At 44.0% G+C, this 25,018-nt stretch overlaps 1 protein-coding gene across 1 annotated transcript in view; it reads left to right on the forward strand.

Moving 5' to 3' along the window:
- znf385c (zinc finger protein 385C) overlaps positions 1-25,018 on the forward strand; it is a 172,474-nt gene that overhangs the window by 102,581 nt on the left and 44,875 nt on the right. The gene's annotated exons all lie outside the window — the stretch shown is intronic.

Below are 25,018 nucleotides of genomic sequence, written 5' to 3' on the forward strand. Positions count from 1 at the left end.
GAATAAATTGTTTTGCTTCGATCTTCCCAGGTCTTGTTGGATGTTTTTTTTTTAAACATCCTTCCTGCCAGATTGATTCTGTCCAGTAATGGGGCATGCATGCAGACACACTGTGATCGTGCAAGCAGGCACGGTGGTTTGCACAGCCACTGCAGGTGTCCAGCATTGCAGTGTACATTTCCACGCTGGTCTTCTGAGGACTGACCCAGCGGGATTTCAAGTCAGGGGAGATAGGAGACCCGCTGGGCTGATTAAAGCCACTTTGGTACCACATTAGGGAGGAATGACTGGTGATTATTACCCACTCCTACCTCAAACCTTTTATTTGCCCCCTTGTTTTCTCTTAGTGCTTGATAATCATAGAATCATATTTTATATAGCGCCTTTAAAGGTGGCTTCTCAAAACGCTTGGACAGTTTGGAAGGTTAGAGGTAAAGGACTCTGAATTCTGTATACAAAAGAGCCTTCAGAGTGGTCTCCACTATCTTGCTAGCTGGGTAAAGGTCAAAGCGCATGGCTCAGAATATCTCCAAATATATTCATTAAATGGGACGTTGGGACAAAACAATGCACAATGGAGAGGAAAATAGGATCAGCATTAAATTCACCCTTCATCAGACAGCTGGGAACTATATTTGTAAGTGACAACTGGACCCATAAATCCAATTAATTCTGAAGCGTGCACAACCACTCAACCATATTCCTTCCTGGAGCCCGTGTCCAAAAACACAAGCCACTGCAGTTCGGCAGCAATATCTCTGGTTTCTGGAAAAAACTGCCTTCTCTTTTCTGTTTTCAGCAAATTGCTCAACAAACCATCCTAACCGCTTGCACAAACCCATCGGGCGCTACAAGACTGGGGTGCATAAGAGCCCAGAAGAGAAGCCTCTTCCATCACGTGCACTGTTTTGTCTTCCTGTAACTTCACGCGCGCACACACACACATACACACACACAATTGGACCCGTTTTCACACATTTCCCGGTCCTGCTTCAAGAAGGGGGGGGTTGTTACTAAGCGGGAGGAAAGCTGTGGTAGTTTCCCATCTGTGTTGTCTGTTTTGGTTAAGCCTTGGCCAGCAGCTATGCGAATGAGAGAGAGAGAGAGATGGGAGGGAGTGGAGGCCATCACAGCCCGCCTTCCCCCCCTCCTTGCCTTGCCTCCTCAGGGCACACAGATCAGTAGAGCATTAAGCTTTTAATTGAGGTGCATGTGTATCGTTCTCCGGAGTTGTAGCAGTTGGGATTCACAGGGATTTGTCACTGTGAGGGAAGAAAGAGACGGAGAATAAAAAATCAGGAGAAGCCTTGATGTAGCACTCTCAAATGACAAATTTGTTGGGTTTTTTTTAAAAAGAAATATTTATTGCATCTCCTGACTCTGAGCAACAGTTTTTCTGTGTGTGTGTGTGTGAGAGTGTGTGTTGTGGTGGTGGGGGGAGACAGAGAACAGCCACGCAATAAATAAGCAGACAACTGGAGACACGGAGCTGGAGAAGTCTGTCTGAACTGCACAGGACGCAATGCTTCTAGGTAAGTCAGCTGGACTTTAATTGCATCAAAAAGTGAGCTGGGGGGCTTCTGCTGTAGGCCAGGTGCTTGAAGTTGTTTTTTGTTGTTGTTGTTTATGTGCTGCAGAGATGTATGTGCATGTACTAGAGATGTGCTCTCTTGGAATGTCAGAGCAGCCTGTTCGAAAGGCAATCTCAGTTCTTCAGTGTAAGGCACATCGTACTGTACTGAATGTATATGTTAAGTGCTGTTGATGAAGCCGCTAGACTTGAAATTCTGCCTTGCCACTGCTGCGTTTCCTTGTTAGAAAGGACTTGGTGGAATAATTTAGCCATAAAAAGAGGGCTTAGAGTGAGTGGTTTGTGGCTGGCGGAAGGTCACAGTGGCAGCGTCCGTGCCCCCCATACTTGCAGGGGCAGCCCGCCGATCAATCAGCTCCGTCTCCTGTTGCTGGCAGCGGGCTTGCGGTGTGCGAGCACCTCTTCAGGACCTCCAGCTCTCCGCCCGGCCACGATCTGCTCCAGCGGGGGGTTATCCCCTGTCGGAATTGTGCCTGCGGTTTCAGCCAGGGGGAGTTGAAGACGGGATCCCCGGGGGCGGGGGGGGGGGGGGGGTCTGCGTCCCATCAGTCTGACCGAGAAACAAGTCCTCCTGCGGGGAGGCAAGAGCCAAAGGCGGAGAAGTTCGAGTCGGCGCGGGCTGACGGAGCCCAGGAGCTCTGCCACACTGGCAGATCTGTCTTCTCATTAGCGCGGGCATGTTTACAGAGCCACGGAGCCGCGAGGAGCTTGTGTGTTCCTGAGGGTGAAGAACTCCAACGAAATGCAGAACGAAGCGCTTGTACTAATACACCCACCTACAGTACCTTGCTGAGGCAGGTTGTGGAGCAGTGTATTTAGGAAATGGCTGTGGGTTTTAGTTATCGGAAGTCTCGGCTTTTAAACAAAGAGACAAAACTGTAGGTCATTTTAAAAAAACTAAACAAAGTAAAGACAGTGACATAAAGAACAGTTTTCTGGATTATTGGCTGCCTTGGTGTCTCTTGCTGCTCACAAACAACTTTATACAGCCTTTGAGAAGATGCTAAAGGTTTATTCAATTTCCTGTGCTGTTTTTGCTGCACTCATGGACTATAGTATTCTGACTCATAATACATTAGTTATTAATTCTCAGTAATATGTCCTCACTCTTTTTATTTTGGTTGGAGTACATCAGTCTTTTATTTAAAAATAACCTTAATGGTTATGGGATGTTACGATATGATGATGTTTCTGTTTAGTGCTTATAAATTAGAATGCATCAGTAGATATTTGTTGAAAATGGTGGTCTATATCATTGTTCAAAATGCATTGTGCTTTTTGGTTAAAGCACAATAATGGATTAAATTAGATCCCTCATCGGTTTGATATCAACAGCTCAGCGGGAGCTGCAGACATTCATAAGTGACAAGGGTTTTCAGCGTTAATGTGTTTTTAAAAACCTGAGTTTGACATATCTGCTTCTAATTAGAATCTGGGTTAAGTGGAATTTCTGGGTGCAGAATCCGGAAATGCGATTGCTGGTTCCGCGCTGCCTTTACTAAAGAAAAGCTTTTTCATTTCATTTTCCAGTGGAATCAGAGGGATACTCTTTTCTCCTCTGTTCCCACTTTTGCAGCTACTTTTCACCTTTCTCAAAAAGCCATTTTTCAGCTACAGTACACAAAGCGAAATTGCAGTCCTGCAGTTTGTGTGGACAGTGATGTGATAGTTCGAGCTATACACACAGAGCAGCCCTTCATGAAGTTTCTTGCATTCTGTTTTTTCAGTGTGTGCTGGTGAAACTCTGCTATTAAAGTGACAGTTCTGCAGTAGCTGGTATCTTGACCTTTTGTGAGAACACTTTAAATGTCTAGGTTCTGTTTGTTGTGTGCAGAGCACATACTGTATTTTCTGTCTTATACATTGAATTTACAATTAAAGCCTCCGCCAATACAACAACATTCTGTCTTTGCACTCATTTGTAGTAGTTCATCAGTCAAAACAGTATTTATCCATGGAAAAAGCTATAAATGAGGCAGTAAATCTGCAAAGATTTGGTCAAAATTTGCATTTATGTCATAGATTTGCTTTTTTGCAAATTCCTTTTTTGAAGCGTCAGAAAGCTGTTTCAGGATTATCAAAGAAGAAAGCCAGACTGCTTCTTAGAATATGTCATGAAATAGCAAGGTGCTTTGAAGTGTTATACAGTATATTTGTAGTTGTGAAAGAATTTCTTATCCTTAACTGTTAATGTTTTCAGCAGGTGGTCTGTTTAGGTATCATGGCTACAGAGATATTATAGTTGTGGTTTGTTGTAAAGAACAGAAAGGTTAGAAAGGAGAAGAGGACGTCCAGCCAATCTAACTCATTTGGCATTTGTTTGCAGGGAATAACTGTGTAATTATGTGTAAGGAGCAAATATAATTATTTTAGCCACTAGGCCTGTATAGAACTGTCGGTATTTGTCGCCTGTAATTTATTTTTTACCTGGATCGAAGATGCCTACTGTTCTTATATGCCATGAGACTGATCATGAAAATGCGTTTGCTTATTAAGACATTGAATTCTGACTGGTTTCAATTTCTGATTGAATTAGGCATTTACCCAAATATTATTAGATAGGAATAATCGTACCTGTAGAAAAACAAACAGGAGATGCATCTATTGATTTTTTTAAGTGTAAGTGTGATTTTTAAAATTGTTTTAAATATCGTACTGTACACACCCTACTATATGGTGAACAGCATGTTTGATTCACTGATACACTGAGTGTATAAGATATCAAGTATGTACGAGATTATGTTCCCCTCTGATACTAATATCGGATTCCCTATAATAGAGGGTATAATATATTAAACATCATAATGTATTCACCCTTGATGATGATAAACTCTTCGGACTAGGAGAAATGTATGATATATCAAGTGTTAGCTGTGGCTTTTGTCAATATTCTAATATCTGAGTTGTGATTACTTGTGAGTGGGACCGAGCTGTGACCCAGGGGCATGTGGCATCAGGGTGGATAATTACAGGCTGTCTGACCAAGCGTCAAGTGTCTCCATTGTGCTCCCACTATCTCACAGCATCAAAAGGAAGGGCTCAAGAAGAAAGGAAGGGGTTATTTCTGCCTCCCCCTCCACCAGCCCAACCTTCCTTTCCATTCTGTGATCTGGGCGGCCGGGTGGGGGTATGTATGAAGAAAGCAGCCACAGTGAGAACAAAGAAAGAGGCATTCTGTGTGCCACCTGCAGGTATGATTCTTCTGAGCTTCTGAGCAAGAATGGATAAGCAGAGGAACAGCAGAAGCACAGGGGTTGGGCTCTTCTTGCAGCAGAGAGCTGACCACCTTCTCCTGCAGCAGATCCTAGGTGCCGGTGCATGAGAGATCCGCACGCCATGCAGACAGGACCAGGGCTGTCTGGGGTATCGGGGGGGTGTGTGCATCTGCATGCTGAGATAATAATAATTCCTCACGCTTATATAGCGCTCTTCTGGACACTCCACTCAAAGCGCTTTACAGGTAATGGGAACTTCCAAACACCACCAGTAATGTGTAGTCCCCCACCTGGGTGATGCAACGGCAGCCATAGTGCACCGATCTGCTCACACATCGGCTCTCAGTGGGGAGGAGAACAGAGCGATTATTATTATTATTAGGAGGCCGTGATTGGTAGATGACAATGGGAAATTTGGTCAGGACACGGGGGTTACACCCCTACTCTTTTTCCAGAAACACCCTGGGAGTTTTAATGACCACAGAAAGTCAGAACCTCAATTTTACATTTCATCCAAAGGACGGCGCCTTTTTTCAGTATAGTGTCCCCTTCATTATACTGGGGCATTAGGACCCACATAGACCACAGGGTGAGCGCCCCCTGCTGGCCCCACTAAGACCTCTCCCAGTAGCAGCCTTAGTTTTTCCCAGGAGTCTCCCATCCAGGTACTGGCCAGGCTCACACCTGCTGAGCTTCAGGGGGCTGCCAGCTGGGAGTTGCAGGTTGATACAGCTGCTGGCAAGATGGAGATGGAGGCAGCGTGCCCTCATGCGCTCACACTTGTTGGTTCCATCTTAAGCGAACTGTTGCACTAAGGTGTAAACTGTTGCGCAAGAGGAGAACATGAAAAGGCACACCCAGAGTGGCAGGTCTGTAAATTGCACTGTTACCAAGATCCAGACTCTTTTTGGAAACCAGGGAGCATTCTGTGTTCAGCAGCTCGCACTCCTGAAATGATCTCGGAGGAGGATTAGACGGTATGTGGGGCCCATTTGTTGCATCTTAAATTATTTGAGCGGGGAAAAGGAAGGATAAATAGCTTTTGATCAGACAGCCCGGAGCTGCTTTGAGCTGGTGACCAGAGGCTAAGTGCTTTATATCCTACAGTCAGTCTTTTAATCCACACAACATTCCTTAATTAGTAGAAGACTTCAAGAACACCCTTAATTTCTAATTAACTTATTTCCTGCTCCATTGTTAAAAACGTTATCATTTACCTCCTCAGATTGGATCATCTTGGTTGATCAGGAACTAATCATTCCACACAGGTATCCTTGTGTACAGCAGTTTTTCCAACTAGATGAACTGAACTTTACTAGCGTTACATATTCCAGTGTAGATTTAGCATCTCAGGGACACCCTCGGCAGTATTGTAGGTTTTGATTTGCTACGAAGGACGAGGACCTGACTGGCTCTCCGCACTGCAGTTAGTGGCCTTTTAATGAGATGCTGCATTTGACACCATCAAGTCGGGTGTCATCTGTCTGCTTGCTTAAACTTCTTTCCGGACTCATGGAACTGACCTGTTTCTGCAGCCAAGCCCGGTAAGTGTTAATCCGTCCCTGTCCTAAAGCCAGCAATGCCTCATCGTGCATTCTCATTCAGATCAAAAATTGTACCTACCCAGCAGCTGCAAATCACAAATCTGTTCCTTGAGTACAAGAGAGAAGCCTCTGGACAATTAGCCAGCTGCTACAGTACTTATTTGTGGCGGGCAGTTGGCTTGGATTCAGTATGGTTCCGTGAAAAACCCAAAGCATTCTGGCTCTGGAGCTGCCTACTCGCTGTTTTGAGTTGATCAGTGAGAGGAAGCATGGGAAGGCTTTTCCTTGATTTGTTGGTTTGAGTAGTTATCCATAACGGGGGATTAACACTGACTACAAATTGTTGACGTGTATTTACAAATGCCATCCACGGTTTTACATATCTGTTCACAGTCCCCCCCCTCTGTCAGCCACCTACACCTCATAGTCACACTGAGGACCAAGGACACAGGAGGAATGAAGAAGGTGATCTTGTTAAATACGTGAATACCCTTCTGAAGTCTGTTGCACCTCATTCTTGCAAGTCCAGGGGGCACCAGAGAGCAGCCAGCTTGTCTTTGCTGAATATACAGGACTCACAGGTGGACATGCAGAGCTCTGCTTCTGCTGAGCCTGACACCCCAACAGGCTGTTTTTTTCCTGTGAGTGTGTGTGTGTGGGGGGGGGGTTGCATTACATAGAGTATTCCAGTTGAAATCAAACTAAAGAAGACAGGAGGAGGTTAAAAAAGGAAGCTCTAGCTGTCTTTACACCAGAGCGTTAGTAGTCTCCATCCTCTGCACATCCGCCTTTGATAAGGATGTAAAGCCTCCCTGTGTTCCTCACAAAACACAGCATTTTTACTGGAGAAACCCTTCGAGACCGTGTCCTCCCCCCCCCCCCCCCCCAGACGAGAATTAGAAGGAAGGATCGTTTATTCGGCTCAGTGCGGTGTCAGTAAGCTGCGCGTCTACCTCCACTGGGGAGAGCTCAGCCTTTTCAGGTGGATGTTGGCCCTCACCTCAAGCAGCACAGACCTGAAGGGGCTCTATAAATAACCCTGCTGCGTCCCTGTTTCCCTGCGCAATGAAATTCGGGTCCCAGACAGGCGAAACCGATCGGACAGTGCTGGTGATCCGCGCGTCAGCGAGACAGGCTGTGCTGGCGGCACCTTTCTCTTCAGCGTGACTCATGGTGACTGTTCATTCGCTTGATTCCTTATTTATGCAGGATGAGCCCATTGACAAGCAGGCATTTAATTCACTGGGACACTCTGACCATGACACAGACCAGTTATGACCACAGAAGCAGGCTAAATAAGAAGTGAGTGACTAAAAAAACAACAAATACATAGATTCATAACAATGGATCCTGATCCTTTCTGTCACGTTGCAATGCTATTGCCTGACTGTGGCTTCTAACCGTAAAATGTTTCCTGAGCAAATGGAGGTGGCCAGTACACATTTCCTGAAACAAGAATGAAATTAATAAAAGGTGATATGTGAAGCCAAGAGAAAAACTGAATATTTCTGCCTTTGAACTTTATTTATTAGAATTTCTTTAGCCTTTAGCCTGTAGACCTTGGTATCTGCAGGGACTGAAGAAATGAGCTGTCTGTTTGAAGGGCTCCTAATATCCCTGCTTTGTGGTGAAAGAGTTCTGGGGTACGTACTGTACGCAGAGCTGTGTAAATTCACTTAAATCCACCCCCCACAGCCAGGCCTAGATACACAGAAGATCATATTTATTTAGGTGTGTTTAAGTGATACAGAGAGAGCTGCTGTGTAAAGATGTCCACATCACTCATGCCTAGTTCCCTCCTTGGGAAAATGGAGTCACTTCACATGAAGGTGTAACTTAAGGGTTGGATCTCCCTGCCAATGTCCATTTGTTTTCTAAAGTTCCCAGAGATCAGGAACATGCCGGCTGATAGGATGATTACCATACCTTAGGCCCTTTTCTGTTTTTAATTTGACAGTTATACTTGTTGCACTTACTGTCATTCTTAAGAGGCAGGATGTCGTACCAGTTCTCTGGCGTTTCTTCCCCAAAGTAAAGGAGATTGGCGTCAAGTCCCTCTTTTCTGGCAGCAGTTTTCCATCTTCTAATGACAGTCGATATTGGAGTGCAGAAGTTGGTGGCGTGCAGTAATTTCGACGTGGGTTTACAATCATTTGCGTTTTGGCCGCAGAGCGTGATACAGATCACACGTGTGACGTACACCGTCTCCTCTCCCTGTCTCTGCCTGCCTGCGTCCCTCTCTGTCTGAAGGAGTTAGCCCCATCGTAGTGCACTGCACTCGCCAGAAGGGACAGGATTCTCAATATGAATCTGTGGCAGGGGAAATCTTTGAAGTCGGTAATCCATCCAGACTGACTGGAGAGGGGCTGATGCCAAGACTCTTTGAAGGCTCCTTAGACACAATGCCATTAAAATAATACTGAGAGCAGAGGAGGGAGAATCTCGCCAACTCTCTCGGTATGTCACATCAGCCTGAGAGTCCCCGATATAAGTCGTTCCATTTCTTTTTCTTTCCTTTTCTTTCACATTCCAGTTGTGAGGGATACAAACCGTTGGCTCATTTCCCCTGTTAATCTTTTAAAACCTCCATCTTAAGGTCATTGCATTTTCTGGGAAAAAATGAGTTTTATGTCAGATGTCCTTATTAAAAATACAGAGGATTGTCCGTTCATAGAAGCAGATGGATAATTCTGTGTGCACGTGTGGAGTGCGCCACAGGATATATGCGCACCCCCACTGAAACTGTTGGTTTTCCCCAGTAATTCCAAATGAAACTGGAACATTTTCATGATGGTTTTTACATGATCTCATTATTGCACAAATACCATGTGAGCGCTTTTAATAGAAAGTGATTAACGGAGAATACTAACTACTGACACAGCGGTACGCCTCTCTGCTTTGTGCAGTGGGCTGACAGACTGTTATTGGGCATGTCTTCATTAGGTTTCCAGTGGTTTATTATGTTTAATGCGCACAGCATTTGTCTTGATTTTACTTCTGCTTATCCAGTATGCAGCTCCAGGTGACGCCGGATCTCTGATTCATTTCCTTTTTGCCCCAGAGCTCTCCCTGCGCCCAGCCAGTGATTCCAAAGGCTTTCCCAGGCGTCTGAGGCTGCTTTTTCAAACCTTCCGTTTCATTAGGGAACCCTCCATTCTATGTGGACTTCAAAGCTGTCTCCGAGCACCTTGAACATTCCCGTTTGGGACTGTGGTTTTATTTTTTGTTTACCGTTTCCTCTACTTCATCTCCAGCATGTTCACTGTTGTGCATCTCATGCAACACAAGTGTTTCTTTTCTTTTTTAATGTAGTTCCAAAACAGGGATTTGGAAATTGTTCTTCCCAAAAAGTGGGATCTCAATAGCAGCAGGTTGGACCATAGTGTAGATAAGACCACTCAGCCAGCAGCAGATGGTGAATCTCTGTTTGAGGTATGACTACATAAGAATCTAGGCCATTAGTGACACATTGGCTTGGTCTGCTTTTGCTTTCAGCGATGCACCAGACCTGAGGTGCAGTATCTGCACCAGGAATCTTGCTTAGTGTGAGGTAGCGCAAATCAGCCTCTATTCCCGAACTGCATTACAGTGAAATTCTTCTCCAGATTTCATAAAGCTCATAAACTCTCAAATGCCGCTTCAGATGAATCGGGAATCATCTATTGTGTCATTGCCTTCGGCTTATCCAATGTGGGGCTTTAGATGATAGCTACAGTTAATACAATATTCACCTGAGCTCCCAGGACTTTTCTAATGCCACATGTGTAGGGATGGGGCTTTTGCCAAAACGGAATGATGCTGGTTCGATTGCTGGAGCCCGGGTAAGTACAGATGCTCTATATCTTCAGCAGTTCACATTGAGGGCCTTCTGCAAGTCTTTAACTAGAGTTTCACTTGCCCACATGTGTGTGTTAGTCAGCAAGTGCACTTGTGCCACATAACATCTCTGTTACAGTAGCTCTTCCAGCTAAGAAGTGTTAAAGACAAACACCAGAGTCCTAGTTCTGGAGCAGGACTAACATAGCCTCAGTACAGACCCCCTTATTAAAGCTGACACTGATTAATGGCCTGGGAGCACTGCTGTTCTGCATCTGCAGGGCACAGGAAGGCGCGGCGTCCACAACACTCTGCTTCAGATGAGCTAATCTTTCAAAAAACGTTCCACTCCGTCTCCCTCTCTGACTCAGGGATGGATAAGACCAGTGGCAGTTTGACCGTATTAGAAGTCTAAGAAATGTTTGTTTCCCAGAATTGTTTATAGGATTTTCTGCAATTGCATTGCTCTTGTGTCCTTCCTCTGCCTGTAGCGCTTGTAGCCTCGTGCAGACCTACCACAGTACATTTGCATAGTGTTTCAGCCATTTCATTACACATTTGCTTCATTTTGTCACAGTGTGGATTGTGCGTTACACTGTATCTCGATGCATTAGTGCTGGATTATCAAGCCTAAGGTTGGGCCAATGTGTTACTTCTGCTGGAAATGTGATATCAATAGCAGCAGAAGTTGGCACTTTTGAGGCGTGGGCGTATTAACGTTTCCTTTTGAACGATGGCACAAAGCATGGTACTGTCTTATAGTTGCCCTTTAAGAGTTTTTGCAGGTATCCTTTTTCACAGGGCAATTGATGCTATAGACTTTAAAAGGCATCATTGAGCATGAGCTAAAACTGTCCCCATCAAGAACAGAAGTAGTAGATGCCAAAAATACAGTGTAAGAAACTAAGATATTCAGGGTATCCTAGTGTATAGAAATGAAAAGGAACACATTTCCAGGTTAAGGAGAGAGTTAAGAGCAGGGTATGAATGGCAACACTACAGAAAACAAAACTATCCTGTGGCTTGTCTTCTGGGTGGAACAGGTGGAATGAAATGTCCTAAGACTGTTCAATGTCATGCAGCGCTGTGATTGAACAAAGATAATATTCATACCCATAATTCATATCCTTTAGAAATAATTGGCCTCCTGGTGAATTCCCTTAATGCTTTGCTCATATTGGCTGAGGCATGGCTTTAGCCATATTCAAAAGATGAGCATCTCAGCTTCTAGCAGCAGATATAGTGCTTCTGAAACACTGCTGTCGGTTACAGGAGGCATTTTTTCTCCTCGCTGCTGAATGTTTAGTTGCCGTTTGTAAACAGTCTCTTAAAAGATGTTAGTAGCACATGATTGGCCAGCAAATTTCATTACCCACTCTGCATCGCTGGGTTTATTCCAAAGGCACTTTCAGTACCTTTTGGCACTGCTGGGCATCTGCAGACTTGCTTTCTTGGTGTGAGCCACTCTCTCTGGGGCTGGGTCAGTGATGTTGCATGTTGTCCTTGTCTGCACAGCCACACATCGGGTCTGGGGTGTCTGGAAGACAGAAACAATAGAATCAGTTCCGTTTGTCTGCTTCAAGAACAACGCAGTAGGTTTGAAACCCACACTGACACAATGCAGAAGAATGGTGAAACGCAGACCAAAGGACACAAGTGGAAACAAATTAAAGTGTGTTTAAAACTGAGAACAGGAGATGCTTCTTTTCCCAAAGGGTTGTGGGAGTGTGGATCAGACCATCCAGCCATGATGTTGAAGCCCCAAACCCTGGCTTCCTTCGAGAAATGTCTTGATGAGATCCTGGGATCAATTAGCGACCAAATAAACTAGGTGGGCTGAGTTTCCTCCTCTTGGTTAGAACAGTTCTAAAGAACATAAGAAACCAACTTCCTTCTTAGGCTGTTGAAGAGGACATGATTAAAAAATAAGAATATTGCCCACTCTTTTTTTTTTAGCCAAGTCTGTGATGCTGTGGGCCCCCCGTCCCCCGAGACGCCATCATTTCCTCTCCTTAGCGGAATTCTCAGTTTGTCTTGATGGGCTTCACGGCTCATTTTCATGAGGTGTTCTGCGTGTTGTTCACAGTCGCCCGCGGGGCAAGGAGCCGAGCCCTCTGTTTAGCTGCTTTTATTGCTGTGGGAGTGACAAAGGCCAGTGTGCAAGCGCTTGACTGCGCCCAGTGAAACGCCTTGGAAAAAGTGGTGAGAAACGCTTACTAACAGACGCCTCTACGCTTCATCTCCTCTGCGAGAGTCGCCGCCGCGTGAATCAGCTCTCCTGCTTTTGACGGCTGTGGAAATTAATAACGACCTTGCCATGAAGAGACGGCTGAACAATCAATTAGACTTTTTGAAGCAACAGAAAGTCCCAACTATCAAAAAAAAATGTTAATGGAATTCAGTACTCACCCCCCAGAAAGGCTAGTTTTCTATCGCGAGTTGTATTCACATAGGGATCCCCACCTCTCTCTGGAGCATGTTGCCCTGACATCATGACAAATCACAGCCTTCACTTGAGAGAGGATGAGGGATGTCTCCTTACCTTACCTGAGCATCGCTCCTCCGGTTGGTGCTAACTCTCCTGCCAGGCACTGTGGGGCTCTCTGTGCCTCGAAAGGTGACCGGCCCCAACATGATGAAAAGTGCTGAAACTGTATCTGCAGGCCTTCTTCCTCCCCCGTGCCGGTACGGTAAGCTATAGGCCATTTCAGACTTGGAGCATATCCAAATTTATTTTTTAAAAGAAGGGAATTGTGTAGTTCGGGACGCTGGTCGTTGATCCAGCTCTGCGCAGACCTCCTAGCCCCACGCATGACTTCATCCCTCGGGGGCACAGTCAGGACGGGTTAGTCAGAACTGCGTGAACGTGCGTAACCGCTGCCCTCCGTTACCATGACACCGCGAGGATGACGGGGGAGAGAAGACGGAGACCGCCACATGCCCCGTCTCCCCTCTTTAGATTTCCTGTCTGAAAATGGCCGTGAACCTTGTGCAGCCCAGACAGAGCAGAAGGAAGGCACAACCGTCTGCCTTAGCACACAAGTTTCACTTCAGTGGAGCCTGCTGTTGACAGCACCGCTTCTCTAACCCGATATATTAAAAACCGATCTGCTGATGCACATGTACAGTGCAGTTGAAATATATGGAAACCGTCAACAAGTAAAAGCTGGAGTACACCACAGAGAATTGGTGCCACCTGATTCTAAAAGCAGTTCCACTGGTGTTGGGGTGAGATGTTGTGATACTTTATATTACAGTAATTTATTACTTTACTCCACTAGGTTTTGTAGGTCTTCATAAACCATCAGTAGCTTCGTATCAGTGCAACAGGCATATATTCATCCAGTTAGGCCTGAGGTTTTGTGCTGTTGACTTTCAAGAATGTTGAAAGCCTGTATTTCTTTTTCCTTGTGAGGATTTGATGGCAACAGAAGCCTTTGGGATCCCCAGATGATGGACTCGGGGTGCCCATGCAAGAGCCACTCTGAATAGTGTAATTGCCAGGAGACTCCAGTGTCAGCAGAAAGCTTTTGCCTTTAGACTCCAGCATAGTTATCTAAGCCTCCTATACCTTATTTGTGTTCTCCTTGCTTCGAAAATGGCATTTAACAGAAAAAACTGACACAAATAGACAATACAGGGGCTTTTTAAAAATGCCTTTCTCATGGGAGGGGAGCACTGGAGCAGACTTGTTGTTCTCGCTGGAATCTCACGCAGACCCGTGACTTTGTGGGAGACGGAAAAAAACTTTTTTTTTTTGAAGCCGTCCAGCTCTTTTTTTGTATGTGTGTAGCAGGGATGTGTTGGAACACCCAGGAAGGTGCACTGTGCGTCCTTTGCTCTGTTTGCTCTGCTCGGAATGGAACAGAGATAAAAATCACATCTTCTTAACTAGAATTTCTGCCTGAACAAGCAGCCAACTGTTTCTTTTGAAGAAATGTCGCTGTGCCGGTGGCTTTTTCTTTCAGCCTAGAATTGCCTTTCCCAGTTCTTTGATTTCTAAATGCATAAAAACCTTCTGCCTATGGGGTGAATGCTGGCCTTGTGCAATTGTGAAACCAACGAGGGAGAAGTTCAGTATAGGGCTGATTTATAAAGCATTGCCGTCCCAGTAGGCATGTAAAAGAGGGTGCATAATAAAAAGCAAGGTTCATCAAATATTAACAGAAGTATAGCAATAATAATAATAATTTTATTTCTAAGTACTTCTCCAAAAACTCAAAGTTCTGTATATCAGCACATGCATGCTGCTGAAAAGGGAGCACTTTTAATTGGCCTGATAAAACAAAGAGTGAAATGAAATTCTAATATAAAAAGGGGGAACTTTAAGGGGGAACTGCACCCCCAATTTCACAGGGTGGTGATTAAATCTTGGTAACAAAATTAATTGACGGTATCACAATTTTCAAAACTGCAAAGTGTACAACGTTCACAACGTGAACTTGGTGAAAGTACTGTATGGTCGCCATGTTGTGGCAGGCAAACTGCTGTTCTCCCCAGAATTGTGATGTGAAAGCCACCCTTCCTGCTCACTAGTCACTCTAACACTGGCATGTCGACTGGCATTGGTTGGCATGTCACTCTTTTTTTTACCATATTTAAAAGTATCTAATAAACATGTCTCCTCGTACGTGTTGGTTTCCTGAAAATATGTACTATGAATGTAGTAGTAGAATTCGCTTGGTCTAAAGCATGCTTTCAATGAAATTCGGTCACTTCCACGTCACCAGACGTTTTGATGCCTCGTTCTGAATTGCATACAATGACGGCACTAGGTGCATATGTTGAAACTTCATCTCTTTTGTGATGTAAATTGGAGGTCATACACACTACCATATACTTGGTAGTTTCATTGTTGCTTGAAATGCATTTATCATTCCTGATTCAAACAGCTGTACAAATCCATGCACTGTCCATTTCAAACCACTCTGTAAGTCCTGCTTTAGCTACTTTGGGTGGTAAAAATCTAATTTCAGCAGGGGTGGAATGTGAGATAGAGAAATGTACATCCCTTGCAGGGCTAAGTTATTTTCAAGTAGTAATGCATTATAGTTTCAATTAACTTATGTAAGGGATTACATTTTTAATTAAGAAGGGGGAAAATGTTTTTAATAGGCGAGGTGTGATTGCTGGAGGCCCTGGCGTAAAGACTGGATTGAGAACTGCAACTGATTGCTTTTTAAAGATTTTCAGAAGCACAAGAAAGCACTGGCTATGATGCATCCCATTTGAAAAGTTACTTTGCCCAACACCATATATAGGCATGGCAAAGGCATGACAGCACAATGTCTCAGCAGTGCACTTAAGAGATTTGCATATTACTGCTTTTGCTCCCCAGCACGCCTTAAAAACCTGAGCACTTACAGTATCATACCACTTTAAAAAATAATGGAAACACCGGTAGCAGGATTTGCAACACAGTATTACAAAAAAAGATTGCATTGAAGATCAGATCTAAACTGCCCCCTGTGCGTTTACTGGCAATGCAACATTTTTTTAATACAAGTGTTTAGCGGGCACAGTCAGTGATTTGGAACTGGCATGTGTGGGACAGTTCCGAGCTGCAGAGTTCAAGTGCGCATCCAGGCTGGTAAAGTAAATAACTGGTCCAAATAGCTGTGACAGCACTGTGTGCTACGAGTCTGTTCCATTTGCAGAAAAGCAGGGAGAGTGCTGTGCTTGTGTTGTGTCTGGGGGCTGGGAACAGCAAAGAAAGGATGGCTATTCTGGCTTGTGATCATTCCTCGTGTCTGTGTCAGTGTTCAAAAGCAAACCGTGGGATCTGAAGAACCTACTGTATGAGCTGTATTAATTAGAGCAGAGCACCAGTGATGTTTCCTGTTATCGAACCAGGGACAGTATACTCCACAAAGAGTTGCACAGGGTTTAGGAAGGTCTAGAATGTGTGCCACTCAGAGAGTGCCCCACAGCTGTTCTCTCTGATGGGGTGCAGCAATTCTGTAATTGATTTGAAGACAACCTGATTTCCCTGACCCCCTGCTCCAGTGTTTTAATGAGCAGCCTCTTTCCTGTCTCTCCATTACAGCGGCACTGTGCTGTACTGAGAACTCAGGGAGGGAAGGAGTGACTGACAGGCGCTTCCCAAAACAGCCTCGGATCAGAGTGGAGCCACACCTGCGCTCCTGTAGGGTTTCCTGGCCTACTTTTCTCCCTTTTGTTTTCAAAGCTGTAAACCTAATGCAAAAGCTTGTTTTTGTGTAACATGTATATTTGAACTTTGAGGTTAATTCTTCACATTCAGTTCCGTGATCTTTTTGACCAGCCTGGGAGAAAGATCTTCTTAAGGTGTGGTAGCCAACGTCACTGTCTGTTTTGATAATCCTAATTATTTGTGCACATGCAGTCTGAATATATTTTCAAGAATCAAAATAATTCATCTTGAAGTTTGGTTTCAGGACAAGTATTCTAATATGTATATGCAACTTCCACCTTTGAATTTCTGTTCTCTAATGAATTTGGAGGGAGGAGGTCTACAAAAACTCCCCAGTAAAAAAAATCAAAGTGTGTTCTCTTCCAACACAGAGATGACACTTCTAGCATTTTGTTGTGAAAATGATTTACTGTGTCCTACTTCGCCTGTCCAGAAATTTACACAGTATTTTCCCATGGTATATTCCAACTTGGAATTTGCTTTTACATGTTTTTTCTTTGCTGTGCCATGAATTTGTCATTTTTGTCTGTGCTTTAGTAAATGTTTGCCATGATCTGCCACAGTGAGGGGCACACTGGTCTTCGATAGGTGGGGACAGCTTTGCTGAGTTACGCCAACCTCACTTCCGACACTGAACCCCTTAAGTGAAAGGGGTCGGCTTGTGACACGTCATTCCCATCCTGTCCTTGAAATAAACATGGGATCTCTGGCTCTTGTTTTACATATACCCGCCAATCCGACTTCATGGCGGCATGCCCTCTGGGGAGGACGGGGCATTTGGATGTGCTTCTGTGATGCAGAGCCATTCGAGGGCATTGGCAAAATTCAGCTCCCTTCTCACTGACGTCACTGCAAGCCTGCAGGCGCCCAGGACGTCACAGGAGTCAGTGTCTGCTGGTCCAGTCTGACCAGTCCCAGTCCTGCCCCACTGGTGCTTGGGGAATCTTGTCACTGGCCAGCAGTGACCATGACAGGCTCCAGCTGGGAGCATCTGCATCAGCGTCATCTTTGACTGTTAAGCCACCTTGGGAGCCTCCTGGTGCTTGTTGCAATACACCCTGTGTTTCCTTTAGTGGCATTTTTCCCCACTGATTGGCAAATAAATTGGGAACTAGGGAACCTTGCCTAAAATGGAGTACAATTTCTGATTCTGCTCCAGCGAAACACGCTATAAGTTTCACCCCACTATCAGACATGTCAGACTGACAGAACGTCTTTACTGAGTCTCACCCCGTACCTTAATGCTTCTCTACCTATCTAAACAAATTACAATCTCTGCCTGTTCTTACTGGGTTGTTTTTATAAAAGCAAAAGATCGTGACCCTTTTGTTTGCTGAATTTTAATTGACAGAGCTCGACTCCGAATGCGACAACCAGCTCCGAAACTCGTCTTGTCTTCCAGACCCAAGGCGCCATGTGACCTTTCAGTTACAACATTCTGCTGCAAGTTCCACCTTTCATCCTAGCAGAGATGGCAGCCTGAAAGCCTTTATGGCCACAGACAGAGTTTACATAGTGCTGTTCAGTGAGGTGTCTTGCTAAAGACAGGAACAAACCTATTTCGAAACAGATTTTAGAGGCAATAATCACAAGGATTTACTGTAATTAAGGGATGGTGTGATGGGCAGAGATGTCGGGGGATTTAAGGGAGATATTCATCCCACACAGAAGCTGAAATAAATTAAAAGTTTCCCTGTCTGTTGCAACAGCATTAACATTGGCTGCCCTGAGCAGCCCGGTCTTTCGCTTACTGTGAAGAACCGCAGGCTGTACTGCTGAGTTTAATCCGAGTGCACGTCTGCTTGATATTACAGCTGAATGGATCCTTCATATCATATTCAGTGAACCTCTCAGTCCTTCTTCACATTTCCACTTCAAATGAAGTATAAAGCTTGAAACTCACAATCTTGTCCAGGAAGCCGACCTACCATGGTAAAGGTATTATTTATATATATGGCATGTCTCAAAATTAAATTGGGATGCGACTGGGAAATGGGAGCACAACCTGTTTGTTTGTGCGTGTGAAACAGAGGGTGCGAGCGACTGTGTATGTCTGTCAGCTGGAGAGCTGGAGCTCTTGGTTATGTGGGTTTAACTGCGCGTTTCTAATTGAGCTAGAGAGGGTTATAATTTATGCCGTTAAAAATAGAAATGACTAACTCCTTGAGATCTTTTTCGATTTTGTTTTCAAAGAAAATTCCAGACAGGGTTGCGGGCACGATCGGATTGTGCACCGTGTGTTTGGACAAAGTGAAACATATTGGCCCATGTCACTGTGACCTCCGCCAACAGGGCTGGCAACCACCTGGGAGGTTGTGTTACCAATCCGTTATTGGGAATGAACTAACGCCCACTTTCTGCGACAGTCTGAAGCTTCAAGTGTTAAACCACTGCTTTTGTATCATGGAATCCCTTCCTGATGTTGGACTCGATCGGAGACAGCCTCTCCTCATTGTTTACTTATGTGAAGATTGTTTTCAACATACGGACAAATGTTAATGTAAAAATGTTCTGCAAATTTCTGTAGTAAATTATTTAAGGACTCTAATTCGCAGCATAAATGGATTTTTCTGCAGGAATGGCAGTGCGCAATGGGGATTCCTTTGGAAAGGACTGAAATGGAGTCGTCCTGGGTTAAATACAAATCACATACAAATGTAGCTTAATCTGAACCCCTGTTCCAGTGACCTCCGTCTTATTTCCTATCTGTATATTGAATCTCTTTTCTCATTTCTCCAGTAAGTACCGTGCTTTGATGGTTAACGACACTTCACTGGGTTTCAATTGCAGGAACAATCTTCTTCAAATATTTGAGCTGGCCTTTTTGAAAGAGCATTTGTTCAATTCAGCAAACATTCTGTGCCTTCAGCTACACGGGTCAAAGCGTTCTTGAAGGAACAGTCTTTTGTATCATTCAGGCCCTTTATACTGTACATTTAACTAGCTTCGGTCAGCTTCGATTGCTTGAAGGTTGAGTTAAAATTGTGGCATTGTATCCAGTAATGTGCACTTGTCTTTAATGCTGTTGGAAATGCGAAGTACAGTGTTTAGTCATTTTCTCAGCTTCTGGGTTCCAGAGGCTTTGTTAAAACAGGGCTTGAACTCATTGAACGTGTTACAATATAAGGTCAGTTGTTCATGCATTCACATCCTGCTTGAACATCAGCTGTTGTACTGTTTAATCGACAAAGGTCATCAATTGTTTACCCTCTAGCCTGCCTTGAAGGTGCGTTTCCTTTTTCGGTGAAAGGGCATTGTGCTCTTTAAAAAAAACAAACAGACCAATGCTTCTCAAGGTGGTATAAAATAGCTGTGCACAGAGCAAAGGCTAATTGCAATCAGCCATTCAAAGCTTTCATAAATCCAGAGTCAAGAGGACCTTTCGTGCGTGAGAATGGAGACCTTCCTTCTCGTTAGACTATCTAGAATTCTGATTTGTGGAGGGTGGAAGGTTCAAGACAGTGGGACTTAAATCCGACACCCACTGAAGACATGGGAAAGATGCCCTGCAGAACGATTCTGTAAAATGTAGTTGAATTAAGTAGTTAGGAGCCCAGCGGAGAACAATCTGGAGGCGAAAGTAACCCCAAAGGAGCTGTATCTTTGGGCATCTACTGTTTTGAAATGATGTTAGAGGTGGAAAATAAGAACTTCCAGCCCCTAAAGTAAACAAAAGCTTTTCATTTCTTGTCTAGTCAAGGAATCTATTTACCGTGTAGTCCACAAACTATGGACTGTGTAATTCCTCAAACTGTTACTGTCTGTAACCTTTTCTAAAAATATTACTGTTAAACATCAAAAAGCAGCACTGTCCAATGGCGACAAGAACCGTAATGACCAGGAGTGTTCCTTCTTTTGTAATGGACAGGAGAGATTTCCCATGGATTTGTCTCTGACCCCCTAGTTGGAAAAAATGTTTTGATCTTGGATCAGTGAGCCGCGTGTGGTGCAACACGTGCAGTGAACATGTCATCCTGTCAGGTAGTGTCAGCAGCCTGTCTCTTGACCACATCATTTTTAATGCACATGTATATTTGTGTGATTCAATGTAATCTTCCCATTTGAAAAGAACATAGCTCAGCTATTCTGCCGATCATCCAGATAGAGCATTCCCAGTTTGCAACACTGTTCTGTGCCACTGCAATATTGACAGTAAAATAGCCAGTCTGCCAGCAAACAGTGTCTGAACTGTCTGGGAAATAAAGCAGGATTTCCGAGCATTTGTTTCCAGGTGGGCTGCAGATTTTACCCCTCGGCCTGAATTTGACCTGAATTTTTCTAAAAAAAAAAATAGGCTTCTTCTGATTCATTCAGTGTAAAGGAATGTCGCCGTTCTGTACCTGTGAACGTGTTAAAATGTGACGGAACAGAAGTACTGATGTGATGGGTGGCTGTCCTGGTACCAGGCGTGTACACGGATTATAGCCAGTAATGAAAAGACATTGAATTCTGTTGATCACTGGACTGTGAGTGTTTCAGAGGTTCCGAGCCACAGAACCCCCTCTCCTGCAGTGTACTGTTCCATTTGGACCCCCTGCAATTCCCGTGAATCCTCAGTTGAACTATTAACATCTTGAACTGTATTCTATCCAAAACATGTTAGAGGTTACCATTTTAAAACCACATGCTTTGGAACTAACTAATGTCCTCCTGCTTTTGAGTAGGATAAAAATGTTATTATTCTGATTTAGAAGATAAGGACATAAAGGTCCTAGACAATTTACAAACCATTCGACCTCTTGACTAGCAACCAAACAAGCCTGAGGATCTCATTCGGTCATTTTTTGAAAGAGGCCAGGGGTGTCGGCTTTGACAACATGGCTGGATAGTGTGTTCCATACTCCCACAACCCTTTGTGTAAAGAAGTGACCTTCGCTCAAATGCAATTCCCCGTAGTTTCTGCCTTTGTCCTCTGGCTCATGTCTCTGTTGCTTCTGAAGTCCGTCCAGTTAACACTATTGTGGCCCTTGTGAGTTTTGAATAACAAATCCTTTTGTTTTAATTATCATTTCCATACATGTAGTAGAAGTAACGGTTATTGGTCAGTGATTACTTGGCTCAGATTTGTCACCCCTTTTTATGGATGGGTGCTATATTAGCATGTTTCCAGTCAGAGGGTGTTAGCCGTGTCTGGAGTGAATATTTGAAGAGTTGTCTTAATGGTCTCATAGCGTCCCCCATTTCCTTAAATACAACTGGTGGAATACCAACAGGCCCTGGAGATTTGCTCATCTCAGGTGCTATCTGCCTATTCTGTGCTAACGTTACTTAATACACCACTTTATTTCTCCCCAGCCTAAGGTTTATTAATTTCCCAGTAAATGCCTAGGTGAAATATACTTTTACTGTAGCACACGAGCCCTTTTTTCCATCATCTAAGAGCTTCCCATTACTACTGTAAGTATTTTAACCGAGAGCTCAGTGGAACAAAAACCAACAAGTGCATTGTGGGAAACTCCGGGTCAGCCAGAACCACAGAGTATACAGGATCAGGTGTAAACCGTAAAGATGTGAATGAGATGGAATGGGATGTGCTCTTTCATTTGACATTCCCATTTTCCCTTTCATGGACTCCTTGAGAGAATTTAATTCTCCAGCTGACATTATTGATTCTGGCAGATTTGCAATGGTGAGCACCGAATCCCCTGAGGCCGTGTTTGTAAAATAAATAAAGATCCAAAATCATACACTCTGGCTCCCTGAAAGCTGTCTTTCAGAGCTCAGCCAGCGAAGTCTTGACTTAGAGGAGACCGAGAGGATTTGATTTAAGTATTTGAAAATCTTTAAAAAGGCTCTGCCAAGGTCAACCCAGAGGACGAATGTGGGGACAGAGGTTGAAATTTGGACTTATGACGAAGGCCGTGAGGATCTGCAATAAACAGAACAGCCAGGTTATTGATGCTGACTCTCTGGGTGAGACCCCTGGGTTAAAAAAGAAACAAACCACCTCCTCTCATTTGGTCTAAAATGAATGAGAACTAACTCACACAGCCTGTGCTGGAAAAAGCAGGTCACAACCAACAGATGTTGTCTGTGTGTATATTGTTTTCCCTTTTCAACCACAGCTGCTTAGTTTTCATGTCCTGAGCTTAGTTACTGTGATTAAGAGCTCTTCTAATAAGCAGCAATAGTAGACAGGAAGAGGAGAGACATAAAACTGTCAGGTTGCACAGTGCTCTATTCACCAAAATGACTGGCTCCTTATCTCTGGGAGTGCAGGAGTTCCTGGTCTATCTTTAGTAAGATTCACAATTATGGGTGTTAAAGATGTAGTTATTGAGACTACAGTCAGGGAATCTCCAGGTTGGAATTCTATAGCATGTTACGGCTTCAGTGCCACTGTGGAAATACAGATAAGAGCTCTTACCATTAAGCCAAATAGGCTTCATAAATAAATATGATATAAGCTGAAGGTAGAAGGTTTTATTGGTGTTATTGTGGGCAGATTTCTTTAAACCTATTTGAAATTAAAGATTGTTTTAGTTATTCATCTTGCATCCAGTTGCCCAAGTAGAGAACTGTGTGTGCTTTACCTTCACAACAGAAGCTCTCACCAACGCAGTGCATAAACCTCCATTTGGTGTATCTTCAGAAACGGAAATGTTACATTATATTAATCTCAGTCGTGGTAATGATCTTACAGACATCCTAAGAGAAAAAAATCTAGACTAGATGGTCTGCAGAAGTTGGCATGAATGTACTGTATATGCAAACATGCATGACATACTATACTATATCAGAGTAACAGCATGTATTTTTATGCTATTGGCAGTCTACAATTAACCTTACAATTCTTACTTCATTATCAGTGTTTATTTTATTTGCTTACCTGCCTATGACAGTATCGGTTGGAACCTTTTTTTTATTGAGTAGAACAAGAGTGGTCATCAAGATTGCCCGTTCCCATTCCATTACTAGGACTAGGTACCTTCCAATAAATGACAGATTTAATCCTTCAGTGCTTAATTAACCCACTTAATTAAGGATGAGCTGGAGCAAAGAGCTGGAATGGATTGCAGTGCAATGGAAGAGTCGGGGCTGACTGTCCCTGGTGTTTGAATGTAACAGCAGAACATCAGCAGATTCCTCTTGTGCTTGTGTGAGTGGTTGTGCTGGATCACCGTGCTTTGTAATGTAATCTGAAGAATCCAAATAATTTCTTTCTGAGTTGTGTGAATGACAGGGAGATGTAAGGCAGAATAACCCGCGTTTGAACTAAAACCAAGAAAGAAGAAAACCAGTGTAGGGATTTCTTTTTCTTTAAGCACAGGTGGGCCGAAAGGCATTTCAGTGAGACAGCTATACCAAGTGTGTTTCTTGCTGTTGCGTCTGTTGGGAATCTTGCTCTGTACTTTTGGTGCTATGAGGTCTTGGTTCTGTAAACAGTTGCATTGAATGGTATTACCTGACAATAAAGCAGCTCTAAGCAAGGCAGACAGGAGCTGTCAGCGTGTCCTCGCTTTTTTCGCGACGCAGAGAGCATTTCCTGCATGCAAGCGGCCTAATTTCAATTGTCACGCCGTTGACAGCCGGGGAAGACATCGGCGTAATGAGAAAGCCTGGGCCGCGCGTGTTTCTGCTTTCCTGGGAAATTAAAATAGCGCATACCGTTCATTTCGAATAGCATTCGTGTGGGGCTATCCTCGTACATTAACGCAGTTCTAATGAACTGTAATAAGACGCAGTTACAATTATTAAATAGCGGGAGCACATACGTACAGTACTGTAGCAATGTCATGTAGTCATTTAAATAGCAAGCTCTTAAACGTGTGCTTATGTTGATGGATTATGGACGTCCGAAAGTATTACAGTATACTGTCTGCAAAATCAGTCTCACCGTACTTTTTTGGAAATTACATTTTAACTCTTTCTCCTTTAATAGCTTCGGGCTTATGTTTAAGTTTAGTTAACACTATAATCCGACGTGTAGTTTCTGTATCGTCTCTATACAAACTTTCGCACACTCCAATCCAGTCTCTTCTGGTAGTAATGGTGAAGTATACTCCGGGTGGTCTTTGCATGTCACCTTTAAATCATTAGTATTGTGATCCGCTAAGAACTGCGGGATTGTTGGCGTTATTTCAAGCGACCTCTTAAAACGCCGAGACCAAATGCCGTGCTGAGTGGGTCAAGATGAAACTGTCCCCCGACTGTTTAGGAACAGTTGAGTTTAAGGGTGGGTTATTTACGCAGGCAGGCTTCGTGGCGCTGCAAGGGTTAAAAAGAAGCGCTTCGCTTGCGCGACAGCACTCGCCTTACAGGGTTGTGGTGCGCTTTTTGAACGGCTACCTTCACGAATTTCCCTTTTGCAGGGAGTTCTGACTGTAGACCTGGCTGCTGTACAGTATGTGCCATCTCATCGCCCACATAGCCAGACAGCTACGCTTGCTTCCACCGTTAGTGGCCGTGCCTGTTTGAGAAACCCCTCAGCGCCTCACAAGCAATGGCAAACAAAGATGGCGGCTCCCAGCGCTGCGCAGTAACGGTATACTGCCTACAGATTATTGCTAGCAAAGTTTCTCAAATATCAACTTTTGTGCCATCACCATAGACGTAGGAGAGAGGTACAGTCATTTAAACTTAATAGTACCTATTAAGTTTAGTTCATGAACGTCTGATATCACATTTTGAGCCAGGAAAATATATTTTTTTATATTTCGAACTGAAATCAGGTTTGCGT

Source organism: Atractosteus spatula, chromosome 26 (genome assembly GCF_055471065.1).
Source record: "Atractosteus spatula isolate fAtrSpa1 chromosome 26, fAtrSpa1.hap1, whole genome shotgun sequence".
Taxonomy (NCBI): Eukaryota; Metazoa; Chordata; class Actinopteri; order Semionotiformes; family Lepisosteidae; genus Atractosteus; species Atractosteus spatula.